Consider the following 16,948-nt stretch of genomic DNA (forward strand, 5'->3'; position numbering starts at 1 on the left):
TATATATATATATATATATATATATATTTATATATATACTGTCTGTATTAGTAAACAAACTGCGGCACTCAGGGGACTCTTCAGTAGTTAAAAACAAATAGCATTTAATTCAAATGCATATATCCCAACGTTTTGGGGCACAAGCGCCACTTTTTCAAGGTGATGGTAACAATCACCTTGAAAAAGGGGCGCTTGCGAAACGTCGGGATATATGCATTTGAATTAAATGCTATTTGTTTTCAACTACTGAAGAGTCCCCTGAGTGTCCCCTGAGTGCCGCAGTTTGTTTACTAATACAGACAGGGTCATATCTTCCAGAGGGCACCGGGGCAGTTGTAGAGTGCCAGGCCAACCCCCAGGATAGATATATATATATATATATATATATATATATATATATATATATATATATATATATATATATATATAAAATTTATATTATAAATTAATTTATATATAGGAGGTATATTATACATATTATGTAATTTATATATAGAGGTATATTATACATATTATATTATAATTTATATTATACATATTAAGCCAGGCAGAGGCACTTACTAGCAGTGTTTTGATACTGGGTCTCAGTTTTCTGTCAGCAGTTTTCTGTTCTATGAGCTCCTCTAGCTCCACAGCACACTGTCCTTCCCCTTTTTGGTGTCCCATAGGCAGGCTGCACGCTGCAGCATCCGGTCCCAGCTGCTGCAGTCATCTCCTCCACAGTGAGACCTGCGAGATGATGAAATCTCGCGAGAGTCTCTGACTGTGCATGGTGACGCCGTCGGAAGCTCCGCAGCGGCTGGTGGAATTTCTCTGCCTGCACTCCCTGTCTGACTCTGCACACAAGACTGACAGACAGACTGTAAGCACCCACCCGCTCTCCGCGGCCTCTCCCGTCCTCCTTTGGTGTACCGCCGGCGGCGCCGCCCACTACGCAGAAGCGCACTTGCTGGGACAAAAAAAAGTTATTTTGTGTGTTCTCGGACCCGGGCCCCCTGATAGGCCCGGGCCCAGGTAAAATGTACCCTCCCCCCCTCCCTCTCGGCGGCCCTGCTCCCTGCACACTTGTACCAATGCTCTCTCTCTTCTTTCCCTCTTTCTAACACTGACTCTCTCCCTCATATAGTTTTCCCTCACACCCACTCTCCCCCCTCTCTTTCTCTATCCAACCCCCCTCTTCTCTCCCTCTTTCTCACATTCACACCCACCTTCTCTCTCTTTCTTCTCTCCCTCTTTCTTCTGCGGCAGACGTCACATCAGGGGCCAGAGGGATTACATTGGGTAGAGAGTGAGGTCACGACCTTTCCAGCACCAGAAAGGATAAAACTTCTGGACTGCCCAGAGACAGCCCTGGCTCCTCCCTCCTCTACCCCGCCTCCTAGGCTAGCTTACTTTCAGTTTTGATTGTGCTGGCAGGAGCCAACACGCATTTTGAAAGGGCTGCTGTTAAAGCAGCTTAAACTTCGTTTTTAATTTTTTTTTTTATTCTTATTTTTACACTGACTGGAGTCAGTGACAGAGCAGCAGCGCCGGGGGTCTTTTAGACCCCTGCACTGCGCTCCATCACCCGGGACCCGGCAGCCCAACACCACCCACGTGGCTCCCACAAGCGGAGGTGTTCGGCTGGCTCTGAAGCACTGGGGAGCACAGCCGCGACGGGGACCGGGACATCAGCGGTGAGCACCGCTTACAGGTAACGCGCTCCCCGCTGGGAGCGCGCGCGTGCGCATTTCTAATGGCGGCTGAGCAGCTCGGCGAGGGGGATCGCCGGGCTGCACTAGCAAGCGGCAGAACCGCCGCCTCTCGTAGTGTTGTGCACTCTGTCCTGCTGGACCACCAGGGAGACTTTGAGTGTGGGCAGTGGCGTCGGTAAGCGGGGCCGCCCGGCAAGCGCCGGATCCCCGCCATTTTACCGGCGCCACATGAGTCATTTAATCCCGGTGGCCATTTGCTAGTAGGGGGAGGGAGCCTCTCCTTACACAGCCCCTCTCCCGGAGACAGGAGCTAGGATGTACCCACGTGGTTTCCAGCCCTGATCTCTTCCTGCCTGCCTGCTGCAAGTGTAAGAAGGACACAGAGAGCACTTTGCCAGTCTGGAGTTCCATCTCTTCACTGCCGGGCCATATGGGCAAATCTCCCCTGTACCTCTCCTACTGGAGCACAGGGTACAGTACTTTATGCTCCTGCCGGCCTTTGTGCTTTGCGGAGCTCAGTGCCACTTTATTATTTGCATTGTGCTATGTCTCATAACTGTGTTAACACCATCACTGCATGTCAGAAGTATAGGTGTTAGCTGTACCAGTTTAGCTGCCTCTTGTACAACTTAGAGGACAGCGATAGTGACACAGGAACTCCTATATTGGTGTCCTGCACACATTGCAAGGCTGGCCCAAGTACCACCGGCCAGCCTGGGCATATGAGTATAGCCTGATGGCGCGGCTACCCTTTTAAAAAGGGACGCCATTGTAAGGACGGAGTCCATGGTACTTTCCCAGCTATCATGCGGTTCTGGCGGTCATTTTAACATACTTGCCGCCATTGCACGCTGCTGGAGGCTCCTGACTACTAATGCCAGGGCTGTGCTCAAGCTTGTCCTGATTAACTGCATATTGAATGCAGCTGCTCCCCCAGGTTCTGTGTTCAGACAGTGGGGTTTAGAGCATAGTGGGACAGTATTGGGCTGTATGTAAATTAGGTCATAGCACTCCTGTGTTATATACCATGGTGTTGTTGATTGGCCTGTGGCAGCTCATCTCCTTATACTGTTTCTCTTATCCAGTGATTCTATCTCTGGTTACCTATACCTACTCTCTCTCCCTGTGTGTGTGTAGTGTATATATTGTCAGGTGGAAAGTGTATAACTCAGTTTACACTGTCATCTGAGGCAGGTCCCTGTGGCCTTTTCTGATGTATTTTTCCTCTGTGACAATGGCCCTTATTCTGATCGATGCGGTTTTTCCCGCTTGCGTACGGGCCGCCGATGTTTATCTTCTGCGCATGTGCAGAGGTCACTCTGCGCATGTGCAGGCGATTTCGCCGCAAGGATTCTCTATACGCCGCACAGGGGGCGTAGAGGGGCGTGAGGGGCTACTTCTCCTCATTACCCTATGCATACGCCCCGCGTTTCATGGGCGTTCCCATGCAAACGCGGGGCGTATGCATGGTAATGAGGCCGTGACGCGTGGGTATGGGGCGGGCATCTGACATCGCCGGATGTCAGCTGCCCGCCCCCATACAAGATTTCACACGGACAAGTGTCCGTGTGGTCTTGTGTTGCGGGACCTGGTGGAGCGTGCGGCCCTGCATTCGATGTTCGGCGACCATCGAATGCAGGGGCTGCTCCCACCATGGAGGAGGCGTATCCCCGTCCAATTTCATGCGGATCGCCACATATCCGCGTACGGACGGCAGGTGGCGATCCGTATGGAAGGCGGGGATTCGCCTGCACGGTCGGAGCCGCATATGCGGCTCCGGCCGCACCAACCAGAATAAGGGCCATAGAGATCGTTAGATTTCTGCAATAAGCCTCTAAATAATTGTGCAATGTGTATCTGCTGGCTGACAAAATAAAAACCCCTTCTTGCTTTCTTCCAGAAAGATACTGTGTTCTCAGATTACAGTTTATGGGGGGACAGTTTGCTGCCAGCTAGGTCATACAGAGGACAGCAGGAAGTCTTATACCCTGCTATCAGAGTGACACAGAGGTCACTCCATTAATCAAAGGCAAGGGCAGCAATGTCTAAGGCAGATAGCATGACTTGTATGTTCCTAACTCATGAGTTAGCAAAGTTTTCCATAGCAAGTCAATTAGAAAACAGTGTGTGCAGCCATTACAGTTCTGGTCCAGACACTTAGTGTAAGACACCTCTGCTAACTTTTAAACCCTGTCGGAACATAGTCCAGGCCTGTTTTACCCTAATAGAGCAATAGCTCAATCAGCAACGCTCCCGTCTCTTAAGTAGACAAGGCACATGGCTATAAGGATTCAGTCCCCACAATACCAGGGGTTATTTCATGTTCTGACAGGGCACTATGGCAAACGTCACCAATGGTGGACTCTGAAGTGTAATTTCTCCACAGGATAACCTTCGGTATTCCTGGTCATTGGAAGTCTGAACATTGCACTGTCACATACAGAGCTGGTTGTGGTGTGTACGCACAATACAATCCAGTGTGGGATCTGACTATGTAGTCGGATTTACATTAGGATCGCATGCAGATCGCACATTTGAGATAATTTGACTTAGTATTCCTCCAGGCCTCTAGTAGCCTTGCACCCCAGCGGGGTAGCATTTTTGGGAGATGCAGCTGTGGAGGTGCAGTACGAACTGTGTAATGGTTAACATTACTACCTCACGGCACTGATGTCAATCTATATTCATAACACACTGGATATGCCCAATCTCGATTGAGATCACATGGGAACACCAGCTGTTGTAGATAACATGGGTTCCATTCAAACAATGCCATTACCCTAACTGTGTGGAGTTTATGTATATTCTCCCCGTAATTGCGTGGGATTACTCCAGGTACTCCCGTTTTCTCCCACAAACAATTCGGTTTGTCATTTCTTATGGTTCTCCTTTAAGTTATGTTAGCGGATTAACACTGGCTGTAGCTTTTATAATTAAAAGCTAATATGGCCTTGACTATGCATCCCTTCAGGGATGCAATCTCACTTTGGTAGAAGTTTTACTGGTTGCCAATGTTGACGGCCTTGTTCATTTCAGCGTCACCATATGCTATATACCAATATGTTGCCTCTTAATCTGTACGACCTATTGTATAGGGGTACATGAATGCATATGTTTATGTTTGTAGGCATTTGTGTATGTACATGTGTATATATATATATACATGTACATACACAAAATATATATATATATATATATATATATATATATATATGTATGTATATATATATATGTATATATATATGTATATATATATATATATATATATATATATATATATATATATATATATATATGTATATATAGGGGTGCTAGGTCAGCATTCTCGCTTCTTACATTCAAACAGCGGTTCGATATAGTTTCCTGTTTGTTTGTTTTCTAATGTATCTACATACATTATAACCAAAACTGATCCTTTTGGTAAATCCGTGTTTTATACACGCAACAGTACATCTTAAGGCATAGACTGGATAATGCTATTATGGAAAAGATGCTTCTGTCTTGAAACCTAAGTGAAAAAGACAGTCCTGTGGGATTTCTGCAAGGTAGAACCTTGGTTTCTAGGTCACCCTGTGCAGGTCCAGTCGGGTGATGCAAAAAGGGTGGTTTGTTATCAACCACTAGGGTGACACTCTGAGTGGGCCTGGCTATGAGCCTACGGCCACACCACCCTGAACACGCCTGATCTCGTCTGATCTTGGAAGCCAAGCAGGGTCAGGCCTGGTTAGTACTTGGATGGGAGACCGTCTGGGAATACCAGGTGCTGTAGGCTTAGGCCTCTTGCTTCTTCCAATGGGTGCAGCGCAAGATCCCGGCCTTGTTGGCAAAACTATACCGGCAGATGGACCCTCCCTTCGGAGGTGTTCCTGTGGTTGGTAGGCCATTGGGGTGGACCAATGGTGGATTGATGGCTTTGCTTCACATTTACCAGGTCACCCTGTATGTGTCCAGGTCTCGAGACCCTGCAGGTTACAGAGTCCACGCTCTGTAATGTCAGTCCAGTGGCTATTCGTTCGAAGGTAGGCTTTTCCCCATTTTTGCTCCTCCTCAAAGTAATTTGTACATTAAAAGTGGAGGTGGGGGCACCTTAATCCAGGAGAATCTGGTTCTCGGATCTGTGAACCCTGTTAGGGGTCTCTCTTATCTGTCTGCCTCTGGGGCCAGAACTGCTCACAGGGTTGTTAAGACAACCTTATTAAGAGCCACGGGATTGAATTCAATCCCAGAACTTACCGTTTGTCTAGGGTTTTGTCCTTTCGGTAGAAGTAGTGGGGGCTGGCCTCCGCCTGTTTTCTTTAAAGCAACAGGGCTCGGCTCTCTCCTTTGTTTTCCACAGCCTATGAGCTTTGTGGTACGATCTCCGCTCATTCTGGCAGGAGGTCCTGCAGATCCAACCTCTGGTTGTTACAAACATGGTGGTTTGATAAAATCTTTCTCTGATTCTTTAGGCCCTTTAGGGCTCTTTACAGGCTAACTGGGACAACGGTTTTCCTGTTGACCGTTGCTGCTGGGTGTCTGCCCGGCAGGCTCTGTCAGGTCAATCGCCCTTCATGGTCTTTCATTCTCATAGAACGGATTCTTTGAAACATTACTTTACACCTCACAAGGTGGTTCCTGAATTTCAGGTCATCCAGGAGATAGTGATCCCTGCCCTTTGTAGGCCGGCGGTCTCTCCTAGGCAGCAATCAACTGGAGATGGTCTGTGCTTTGCACGTCTATGTACATCACGCTGTAATACTTTGGCCATCTGACTCTCTCTTTATCCACTAGAGAATTCATAAGAGTGGCTGGTCTGCTACCATGCAGACTATTGCCAGCCGATATCTGCGGTCGTTTATCAAGCAGGATTCCTTGTTCACCTCACTCCCTGTTCTTGCAGGGGTACGGGCTCATTCCACTACATCTGTGGGTGTGTTTCGGGCTTTTACAGGTGGTGCAACGGCAGAGCAACTTGGCAAGGCGGCAACTTGGTCGTCTGCCAACGATTTCTTACGCTTTTTTGCGTTTGTTATGTTTGCCTCTCAGAACTCGGCATTCGGCCAGAATATACTGGCCGCGGCACAGGCGCGTCCCCACCCTTAGGTGGCTGCTTTAGGACATCCCAATGTAATCCCTCTGGCCCCTGACGTCTGCCGCAAAAGAAACTGAGATTTATGTCTTACCTGTTAAATCTCTTTCTTCGAGGACGTCAGGGGCCACAGGGATCCCTCCCTGCCGCGCCTGCTTCATGGTATTGAAGTTCATAGTTCCTCCGTTGAGTGAACTTAGTTAAAAGTTCCTTTGTTGAGGTACTTATACATGTCACAGTTATGGTTCCTCTGTTGAGCAACCACACACACATATATTGGTTGAATGTGTTACTGTATGGGTTTCTCTTCCTTCTATCTTGTCTCCTGCCTGGCTTTGGGAAAAAAACTGAAAGTAAGCTAGCCTAGGAGGCGGGGTAGAGGAGGGAGGAGCCAGGGCTGTCTCTGGGCAGTCCAGAAGTTTTATCCTTTCTGGTGCTGGAAAGGTCGTGACCTCACTCTCTACCCAATGTAATCCCTGTGGCCCCTGACGTCCTCGAAGAAAGAGATTTAACAGGTAAGACATAAATCTCAGTTTCTTAAGGTCCATACACACACTCGGCGACTATGCCCAGCGTGTATGGACAGCGATGATGTCAATCACCACTGCGGGGAATGCCGTTCAGTGCATACACACTGAGCGGCTTTCCCAGCGATGATGCAGGAGCGTGCAGCAGCACTCACTGCTCATCGCTGTGGCATACACACTGGGCGGCTTTGAGCTGAAAGCCGCTCAATCAGGCAGTTTTGAGCGACTTTCAGCCCAAAGTCGCCCAACGTGTATGGGCCTTTACACTCATTTTCCCCTCAACATCTCTCTCTCTCCCCCCCCCCTCTTTATCACACTCAGTTCCCCTCTCTCTCATCCCTCTCTTCTCTCCCTCTCACTCAATTATCTCTTCTCCCCCTCTCACTCACTCACCCACTCTCCCTCCCTCACAAATTTTCTCACCCCTCTCTCTTGCTTCCTGCTCTCTCCCCCCCTTTTTCTCGCCTATCTCTCTTCTCCCTCTCTCACACCCACCCCCCTCTTTCTTAGCTGTTTCTCTCTCTCTGTCTCTCTCTCTCTCTCTCCCCCTCTCATCCTCCCTCTTTCATCCCTCTTTACTCTCTATAATCTCTCCTCCCACCACCCTCTCACACTCACTCTCTCCCTCCCCCTCTCTCTCTCACACTTACTCCCCTCTCAGCCCTCTACCCCGCTCTCACACTACCCCTACTCTCTGTCCATAACGCCATCCTTTTCCCCCTCTCTCTCCACCCTCTCACCCCCCTTCTCTCACTATCTCTCACTTCTCTCTCTCCCAGTCTCACTCATCTCTCTCTTTCCTTCTCACTCTCCCCCTTTTCTGTACTTCTCACTCCCCCCTCCATCACTGCATCCCGTCCTTATCCATCCCATGTAACTTTTTCACTTTCCACCACTGCTTCTCCTCATCATACCTTAGAGGCCAATAAATTGTTGTAAGGCCATGCCCATTGTTTTGGGAGCACGCAAAATATATTGGGGGGCACCAACATTTATCTTGCCTCCAGGCAACTGGTATGAACTTACGCCACTGGGCGGGCTGGTCTGTCCAATGCAATGGCTGGCTAACTATCTTGTTTGATGGACTGGCTGGCTATATATATATATATATATATATATATATATATATATATATATATATATATATATATATATATATATATCCAAGATAACCCACCGTAGCGGGAATGAACGGCACTCACGGAGACTTGTTAAATGCAAAAAAGTGTATTGAAGAAATACATGTATGTGGGGGACGTTTCGGGGTATCAGCCCTGTCCTCAGCCCCAAACCTACAGCAGTCAGATGCAGTGCAAACACACAATAAATACTCACCTGGTCCCGGGATCACCGCCGACGCGCCCTCCGCCTGCCGGAAGTGGCGGTCGTAATCAATCATCGGATGATCCACTTCAAGCTTTCATCCGTAAAACCTCGAAATCTCGTTTTGACCCCATTTCAATCAACCCATCGATTCGGACATTTGGCAGACTTCTGGACGAATCAGTCACCAAATTTTCGTCAGCACCAGCTAAGATGAAACACAACCTTACTAGGCCTGAGACGCAGGCGCTGAGTGCTTTAAGTAAGTATGAAGATATTGTGATCAGACCCGCCGATAAGGGCGGGGCCATAGTCGTCCAAGACATCTCCATGTATCGTCAAGAATTACAGAATCAATTATCCGATTCTTTGGTCTATAAGAAATTACATGTGAATCCAACCGCACAATACCAACAGGAACTCTTAGACATTCTGTCCAAAGCCGTTACTAATGGGATTATTACTTCTGAACTGAAATCGTTGCTGTACAGGAAGCACCCAGTTGTTCCTGTGCTTTACTCCTTACCTAAAGTGCATAAGGACCCTTTGGTGCCCCCTGGAAGGCCCATTATATCGGCTCGTGACTCTCTGTATCAAACTGTATCTCAACTATTGGATCATTTACTACAACCACTGCTACATCTCAAACCATCCTTTTTAAAAGACACCACCACTTTTCTACAATTACTGGGGCAGGTGGATGAGGTACCCGCGGGTACCATTATGGTATGCCTCGATGTATGCAGTTTGTACACCTCCATCCCACACATTAGTGGTTTGGAGGCAGTACAAAGATTCATTAGTCAGTTCTTGGATCCTTTGATCTTTGATCACAAGCTTTTTGTTGAGTTACTGTCTCTAACCCTACAGAGAAACTATTTTTTGTTCGATGGTGGGTATTACCTACAGCTAAGAGGGTGTGCCATGGGATCTCCTGTGGCCCCCTCTTATGCTAACATCTTCATGTTTTTTGAGGAAGAGGTCAGGTTTTTTTCTGATCCTGCCATTAGGGACCACCTACTCCTGTTCACCCGTTACATCGATGATATTTTCATCCTGTGGACGGGTGGACAGGAGGCGCTTATGCATCTTTTACATGACATCAACCTTGGTTCCTCCACCATTAAGTATACGGCTACATACAGTGATGTCACGGCACATTTTCTGGATGTTGCTGTGTCCATCATTAACAACAAAATTAAAACAGATGTCTTTTTCAAGGATGTAGACAGGAATACATTTTTGATGGGGGCAAGTCATCATCCACCAGCCCTCAAGCGTGGTCTGCCACGATCACAGATGATGCGGTTCTGCAGTTGAACCACGGTTGGATCTCCTTATTTCCAAATTCTTGGCCCGTGGTTATAATTTCGAGATGCTGCTAGCCCAGAAACAAGAGGTCCAGAAATGATTTGCTTGTCCCCAAGGTTAGAAATCAGGCAGCGGTCCTGCCCTGGTCGAGTTCATTCTCTACATCCAGTGCAGTGATCAGACATGCCACGAATGCCCTCTGGCCTATAGTAAAAACAGATCCAGATTTATCTGGATTGAAGACTGTCAGACCTCTTGCAGCGTTCCGTAGGGGTCCTAACCTGAGGGATCGCTTAGTAAAGGCTGACATCACTGGCAGAGGCATTCCAAGACCCCCCAATACTTACACGAAAGCACCAGGGTGCTACAGCTGTATTTCGTGTGAAACCTGCAAGCATCTCGTTGTATGTAAACGCTTTAAACATCCTCATGGGTCCAAAATGTTTGACATCAGACAGGTACTTACCTGTAGGATGTCCCACATGGTATACATCATTGTCTGCCCCTGTGGGCTTCATTACGTTGGACAACCTTCCCGCACCTTTAGGGAGAGAATGGCTGCCCACCGGTCGGCCATCAATCTGTCACTACGTGGCAGAGATGTTGACCAGCCGGTGGCCCGCCACTTCAAGAAGTGTGGGCATTCCATCTCTGATCTTAAATATTTTATGATCGACCATATTTGCGAGTCCCTACGGGGTGGAGATAGGTCGAAGAAATTATTAATACGTGAGTCAGAGTGGATCTTCAGATTGGGTACCATCTCTCCTGATGGTCTCAATGAGAAGATCAATTGGAACTCTTTAGGTTGAAGCCATTTCTTCATTGTTGTATTTTCTATTTGTATGGTCATTATAGTTATCCTGTTTCTCTGCGTGTATGTATTTGTGTTAGTTTTTATTGTATTGTAATGCTGTATTTTTTGTTTTTCAGACATGCCACCTAGGCTGGCTCAAGAAGCCCTGACATCAACACCATGTCGACGCTCGGATATGTCGACTGGTCCTCTGGTAACCAGGTCTCGGGGTGGCGCTGGTATGTGCCACAGGGAACATTGGATCCGGGATGGTTGACACTAACGAGGGGTCCCATGATGAGTGGTGATCGGGAGCTGGATCCAGCTGGTGAGCAGTGTCTTTTTTATTTTTTTGTATTATTGTACCTGGCCTGGGGAACCTACTGACAGCCGCAGCCAGCACGAGTCATGTCCGGGTAGATGACACGCACACGGCTCTGTGCGGCGGAACGCAAGCATCAGGTTGCTTGGCAACCGGTAACTTGCGCCGCTGACAGGAAGCTGAATGCGCGTCACTTCCGGCGGACGGAGACAGGCGGAGGGCGCGTTGGTGGTGACCCCGGGACCAGGTGAGTATTTATTGTGTGTTTGCACTGCATCTGACTGCTGTAGGTTTGGGGCTGAGGACGGGGCTGATACCCCGAAACGTCCCCCACATACCTGTATTTCTTCAATACACTTTTTTGCATTTAACAAGTCTCCGTGAGTGCCCTTCATTCCCGCTACGGTGGGTTATCTTGGACTGGTATCTATTGCACTTCTGGCACCTGGAGCAGCTGATACTGAGACAATTAGCGTGCCGGCAGCATTGGATGGATATATATATATATATATATATATATATATATATATAGAAAAAAAATCAGAATGTATTTAAAATATAATTTTTTTTATTCAGCATAAAATAGAAGACAGGTGGATTGAAACACGTATCGAGGTTGGCGGCTTAAATCACCGCAAGCATACAGCATGTGTCAGTGGTGCACAGCACCTACTCGTTGGAAGCCGGTTTCACTCCGTACTTGAAGGCACTAATTTGCCAGTCACGACGCAAGGCCACGCCCCAAAAGCGTTTTGTCACAGGGACTTCGTTGACACATGCTGTATGCTTGCGGTAATTTGAGCCGTCAACCTCAGTATGTGATTCAATCCATTGGTTTGATGCTGAATAAAAAAACTTTATATTTTTAATACATTTACGCATGATGGAGCGCCCATTCTGACTTTTTTCTAGCTGTACCTTTGAACGTCTGGATTCAGGCACATTGGGAACAGAGCAGCTGGGCATCGAATCGGCCTAAGTGTTTTCAATGAGGAGGAATATACTCCAGTTGGACTGGGACTAGTTCTGAAACACATGGGTTTCCCAAATAAATGGAAATAGAGATCTGCACACCAGAAACTTTGATGGTTAAATCAAACTTTTATCCAGCTGTGAAAAAGTTAATGTATTTTATATTCACAAACACTTTATAAAAATTACCAAAATGCCATTGGGAAGGGGGGCAACAACAAACTTTTTGGCAGGGGGGAGCAAAATTTATAGTTACGCCACTGGCTGCCACCTACCTCAGTCAGCCCTCACTGTCACTGCACGCCGCCCGCAGCCTAGCTGTGAAAGGGTGCAAAATGTATGATTTGCAGGATGGCGCCGGACACCCTAGCACTGGCCCTGTGGGGAGGTCATTGCTATGCTGTGGGGGGAGGTTAGGATTATGCTGCAGGTAAGGAGTTAGGAGGGGGAGGTATCTTGGCCCTATCACACTGTAAGATACAGCCTGCAGTATCCCTGATATCAGATTACAGACCATAATAATTTTGACCAGAAAAAAAAACTATATAGCATTTGTTTCAGTAGAGCACACGGTTCTCACACTCCGTCCTCAGGACCCCACACAGTGCATGTTTTGCAGGTCTCCTCACAGAATCACAAGTGAAGATATTTAGCTCAACCTGTTGATCTTTTCAAATGTGTCAGTGAGTAATAAATGCACCTGTGCACCTGATGGATGACCTGGAAAACGTGAACTGTGTGGCCGAGTTTGAGAAGCCCTGCAAACCGGGTTCATCAGAAATATGGCAGCCTATGGGGTTATATTGGCACTTGGGATAAAATAGGCAACATACAGCAGAGTGATTGCCCACTATTCATGTCTATTCACTCTTAATGCTAGTATTTATACATTTAGGCATTCTTAGTTATTGCAAGTGTTGCTGACTGTGTGAAATATTGTAGGATATATAGGTAGATAATATTAGGGATGTGCAACGGACATTCTTCAGGTTTTGATTTTAGATCTGGATCTCCATTTGCATTTTAGATCTGGATTGGGTTTGCCAAAACCACCTTTCCGGGTTTTGGTTTTGGATCTGTATGGTTGTGGATTTTTTTTTTCTTATCTCACAGTATTATTAACTGCAATAACATTAATTGGTACTTGTTTCCTATCTGGGCGCCCACTAAGTAAATTGAGCACCATGCTATTCTCCGTAGTGAAATCTGATCGCATCGCATCGTACACATACACGATATTGAACGATGCGATGCGATGCGATGCGATCCGATTCGATTTCCCATAGGAAACAATGTTAAATGGCTCAATTTAGCCAAATTATCATAGGAACAATAGTAAATGGGCCAAAAACACCCCTGAACATTGAAATGTCCCCCCAAAAGTAGTTGACGCCACCCCGCCATCAACGTGAACCCGAAGCGTGGCGAGCGCAGCGAGCCCGCGAGGGGCGGCGGTACGCGTCCTCCGACCTTTTCATGCCCTACTATCCACTAGGGCGTGGAGTGAGAATAGAATAGTGTGGCGAGCGCAGCGAGCCACCGAGCCCGAAGCGTGGCGAGCGCAGCGAGCCCCGCGAGGGGACGCGGATACCTTCACAGGTAAACGCGTCCCTTTGCGGGCTTCCCAGGTGTCCGCGTCGCCATGGACACCTGGGAAGCCCGCGAGGGGACGCGTATAACTGTGAAGGTATCCGCGTCCCCTCGCGGGGCTCGCTGCGCTCGCCACGCTTCGGGCTCGGTGGCTCGCTGCGCTCGCCACACTATTCTATTCTCACTCCACGCCCTAGTGGATAGTAGGGCATGAAAAGGTCGGAGGACGCGTACCGCCGCCCCTCGCGGGCTCGCTGCGCTCGCCACGCTTCGGGTTCACGTTGATGGCGGGGTGGCGTCAACTACTTTTGGGGGGACATTTCAATGTTCAGGGGTGTTTTTGGCCCATTTACTATTGTTCCTATGATAATTTGGCTAAATTGAGCCATTTAACATTGTTTCCTATGGGAAATCGGATCGCATCGCATCGCATCGCATCGCATCGTTCAATATCGTGTATGTGTACGATGCGATGCGATCCGATTTCAGTACGGTGCCGTACGTAGAAAACCTGGGCGCCCAGATAGGAAACAAGTACCCATTAATTTCCAATCTATTCTGAATACCTCACAGCTCACCAATATTGGTTTAGGCCAAAAGTTTGCACCGAGATACCTGAATGACTAATCTAAGCGACACAACTGGGTGGCCCAAACACATAGTTACATAGTAGGTAAGGCTGAAAAAAGACTTGCGTCCATCTAGTTCAACCTGGTATAGATATCCATTGCTGATTTGGTAGGTTCTGATATTTTACAGACAGATTATATTTCTTATTTGTACCCATGGATGTTTTTCTCCAGTAAATGTTTGTCCAACTTTGCCTTGAAAGCATTTAATGAGCCAGCCGTTACCATCTCTCTGGGAAGAGAGTTCCAGAGTGTGACCGTAAAGAAATTCTTTCTACTAGCTGAATGAAATCTTTTTTCATCTAATCTATACTCATGCCCTCGTGTCCTAGATTTCTTTTCTAGTAGAAAAGAGGGTGTGTGACAGTTCCTTATATTGGCCTTTGATATACTTGTACATGTTGAGCATGTCCCCCCTTAAACGTCTCTTTTCCAATGTAAATAGTCCCAAATTGCTTAATCTCTCCCCGTAGCTTAAATTCTCCATTCCCCTAATAAGCTTTGTTGTTCGCCTTTGGACTTTTTCTAATTCAATTATGTCCTTTTTATAGTGTGAGGCCCAGAACTGCACTCCGTACTCGAGGTGAGGTCTCACCAATGCTTTATACAGTGGCATAATTACCCTTGAGTCCCTAGTTTCCATTCCCCTCTTAATACAGTCCAGAATTTTGTTGGCCTATTTTGTAGCTACATTACAATGGGCACTACTACAACCGCTAAGGTTGTAACTTGCACACTGGTTGTGTCTCCAAAGATGCATAACCTTACATTTATCTACATTGAACCTCACATCTATGATTGGCACTTCAATGCAGTGGTGTAGCTACGTGCCACGGTGCCCGGAGCAAGGGCATGTTCCCCCCCCCCATTTCTAGTAGGTGGGCTCTTGAACATATAACCCCCTTCCCCCTATGGGCATATAAGACCTCTTCCCCCCTCCCACTGCATACCAGCCCCCCAATTGAAATCTCTCCTCTGGGCAAATAACTACCCACCCCGTCCCTCTCTGCATAAAAAAAACCCTTCCCTGTCCCAGTGCATAACAGTAACATTCAGATTTAAATACTCACATGGACTTTTCATATTATCCATGCTGTGTGTGAGGGGTTCCAATGCTGGCCGCTAGCTGCTTTACATATTGGCCCTTATTCTGGTTGGTGCGTATATTTCTGAGTACTTTCGGATGGCGGTTTTTAGCCGACTGCGCATGCGTGGGGAGAGCTATGCGCATGTGCCACGCATGGTCTCCGTACTTGTACTCACTAATACCGTACAGAAATGTGCACCGCAATCACTTGGGAAATATGGGCGTATTATGGGCGTCATTTGGAACTACACAGGGGCGTACTTTCAAAGTGGGCTAAACTGGGCGGAAACATGGGCGGACACGGGGGAGTGCACTTTTTTGGTAGGCGTGCATTCGGACAGCACACCGAATGCACGCGAACAAAACGGCAAGAAATATGCGGTGTCCATAAGCAAGTATTGCTTTGCGGACACCACTCGTTCATGCGCTAGGCAATCGGAACGCCTAATCACTACAAGCAATGTCAGCTGAACACAATACAATCCACTCCTTTACTCATTACTCATTAATTACACGCTTGTCACTGCTTCAATTGGAACCATTGCAGCTTAAATGGTCCATTACTAAACACACACATATATGCTGCACTTTTCACACACTTTTACATTGCAAATAGTAGACACAACTTAATATTAATAAGAGAAATACACATGTCACTTCGACATGTATCAATTGAACCACACATTTGGGGGTGAAAAAAAAAATTTATTACCAGAAGTTATAAAATAAAATGGAAACCGGCAAAAAATAAAATGTACCATGCCAGGAATAAAATTAAATAATATATAATGAAGACATGATTTTTGCCCATACATAGCCACAGCAGAATCATTAGGAACACATCAGGTGGCTTCACAACAAAAGTATAGCACCAACACTTCAAGCACAGCAGACAGTAATGCTAGCCGAAAGAGGCCAACAGGGGAACCAAACATGACATTTGAAACGAGGGAAAATGTGGGTACACTCGGCACGGAATTGGACACAGGAAGCTGACACACACAGCTCAATGAAAGATTTGGGAAGACATAAGGGTGGAGATTAATGTGGACACAAGTTCATTTGCGGGCACGTTTGCACCTGGCAGGCTACTTGCCACGTGCAGCAGCTCTTCGGCCACGGCCACGGTCAGATGGTGGCCCAGGTAGAACAGATGCTGGTGAGGGGGTGGATGGTCTTCCCCCTCTGGCAGCAGGGAGTGCTGATGGTGGGAATGCACCAGAAACGGATGACATTAGGACCCTATTGCTGGCAACTAGCTCCACCATAAGCTCATTATGGTGGAGGAGGAGGTCATTTTGCCGCAGGGCTTGATCAGCCAGCACCTGCAGGCTAGCAGCAATTGATTGCTGGGTGGCAGCCATAGCCTGCAGGCTCCCAGCGATACTCTGGTGGCTGCTGACCAAATCCTGCAAGACCTCCTCGGTCCTACGCACCCGCTCTGATGCCGATTCTCCCTGCTGCTGAATATGGCCAAGCACCTGCACCCAGCTGGTCAATTCAGCCTCGGTCAGTGGCTGCTGCTGCTGCACGGGCCTGCTACTGGGGGCAGGTGGCACAGACTCCTCAACCTCCTCAAGAGGTGGGGATGCTGTTGAAAGAGAACATTACAATTACAACACATTCCAT

General features: G+C 47.5%; 1 long non-coding RNA gene and 1 other non-coding gene across 3 annotated transcripts in view; both read left to right on the forward strand.

Annotated features, from left to right (window-relative positions):
- Window positions 1-16,948, forward strand: part of LOC146049975 (uncharacterized) — a 47,723-nt gene that overhangs the window by 24,855 nt on the left and 5,920 nt on the right. The window lies entirely within an intron of this gene.
- Window positions 5,348-5,466, forward strand: LOC146051340 (5S ribosomal RNA). The gene has a single exon (XR_014466733.1). It is a non-coding gene; the product is annotated as a 5S ribosomal RNA (ribosomal RNA).

Source organism: Crinia signifera, chromosome 12, assembly GCF_055691185.1.
Source record: "Crinia signifera chromosome 12, ASM5569118v1, whole genome shotgun sequence".
NCBI classification, from domain to species: Eukaryota; Metazoa; Chordata; class Amphibia; order Anura; family Myobatrachidae; genus Crinia; species Crinia signifera.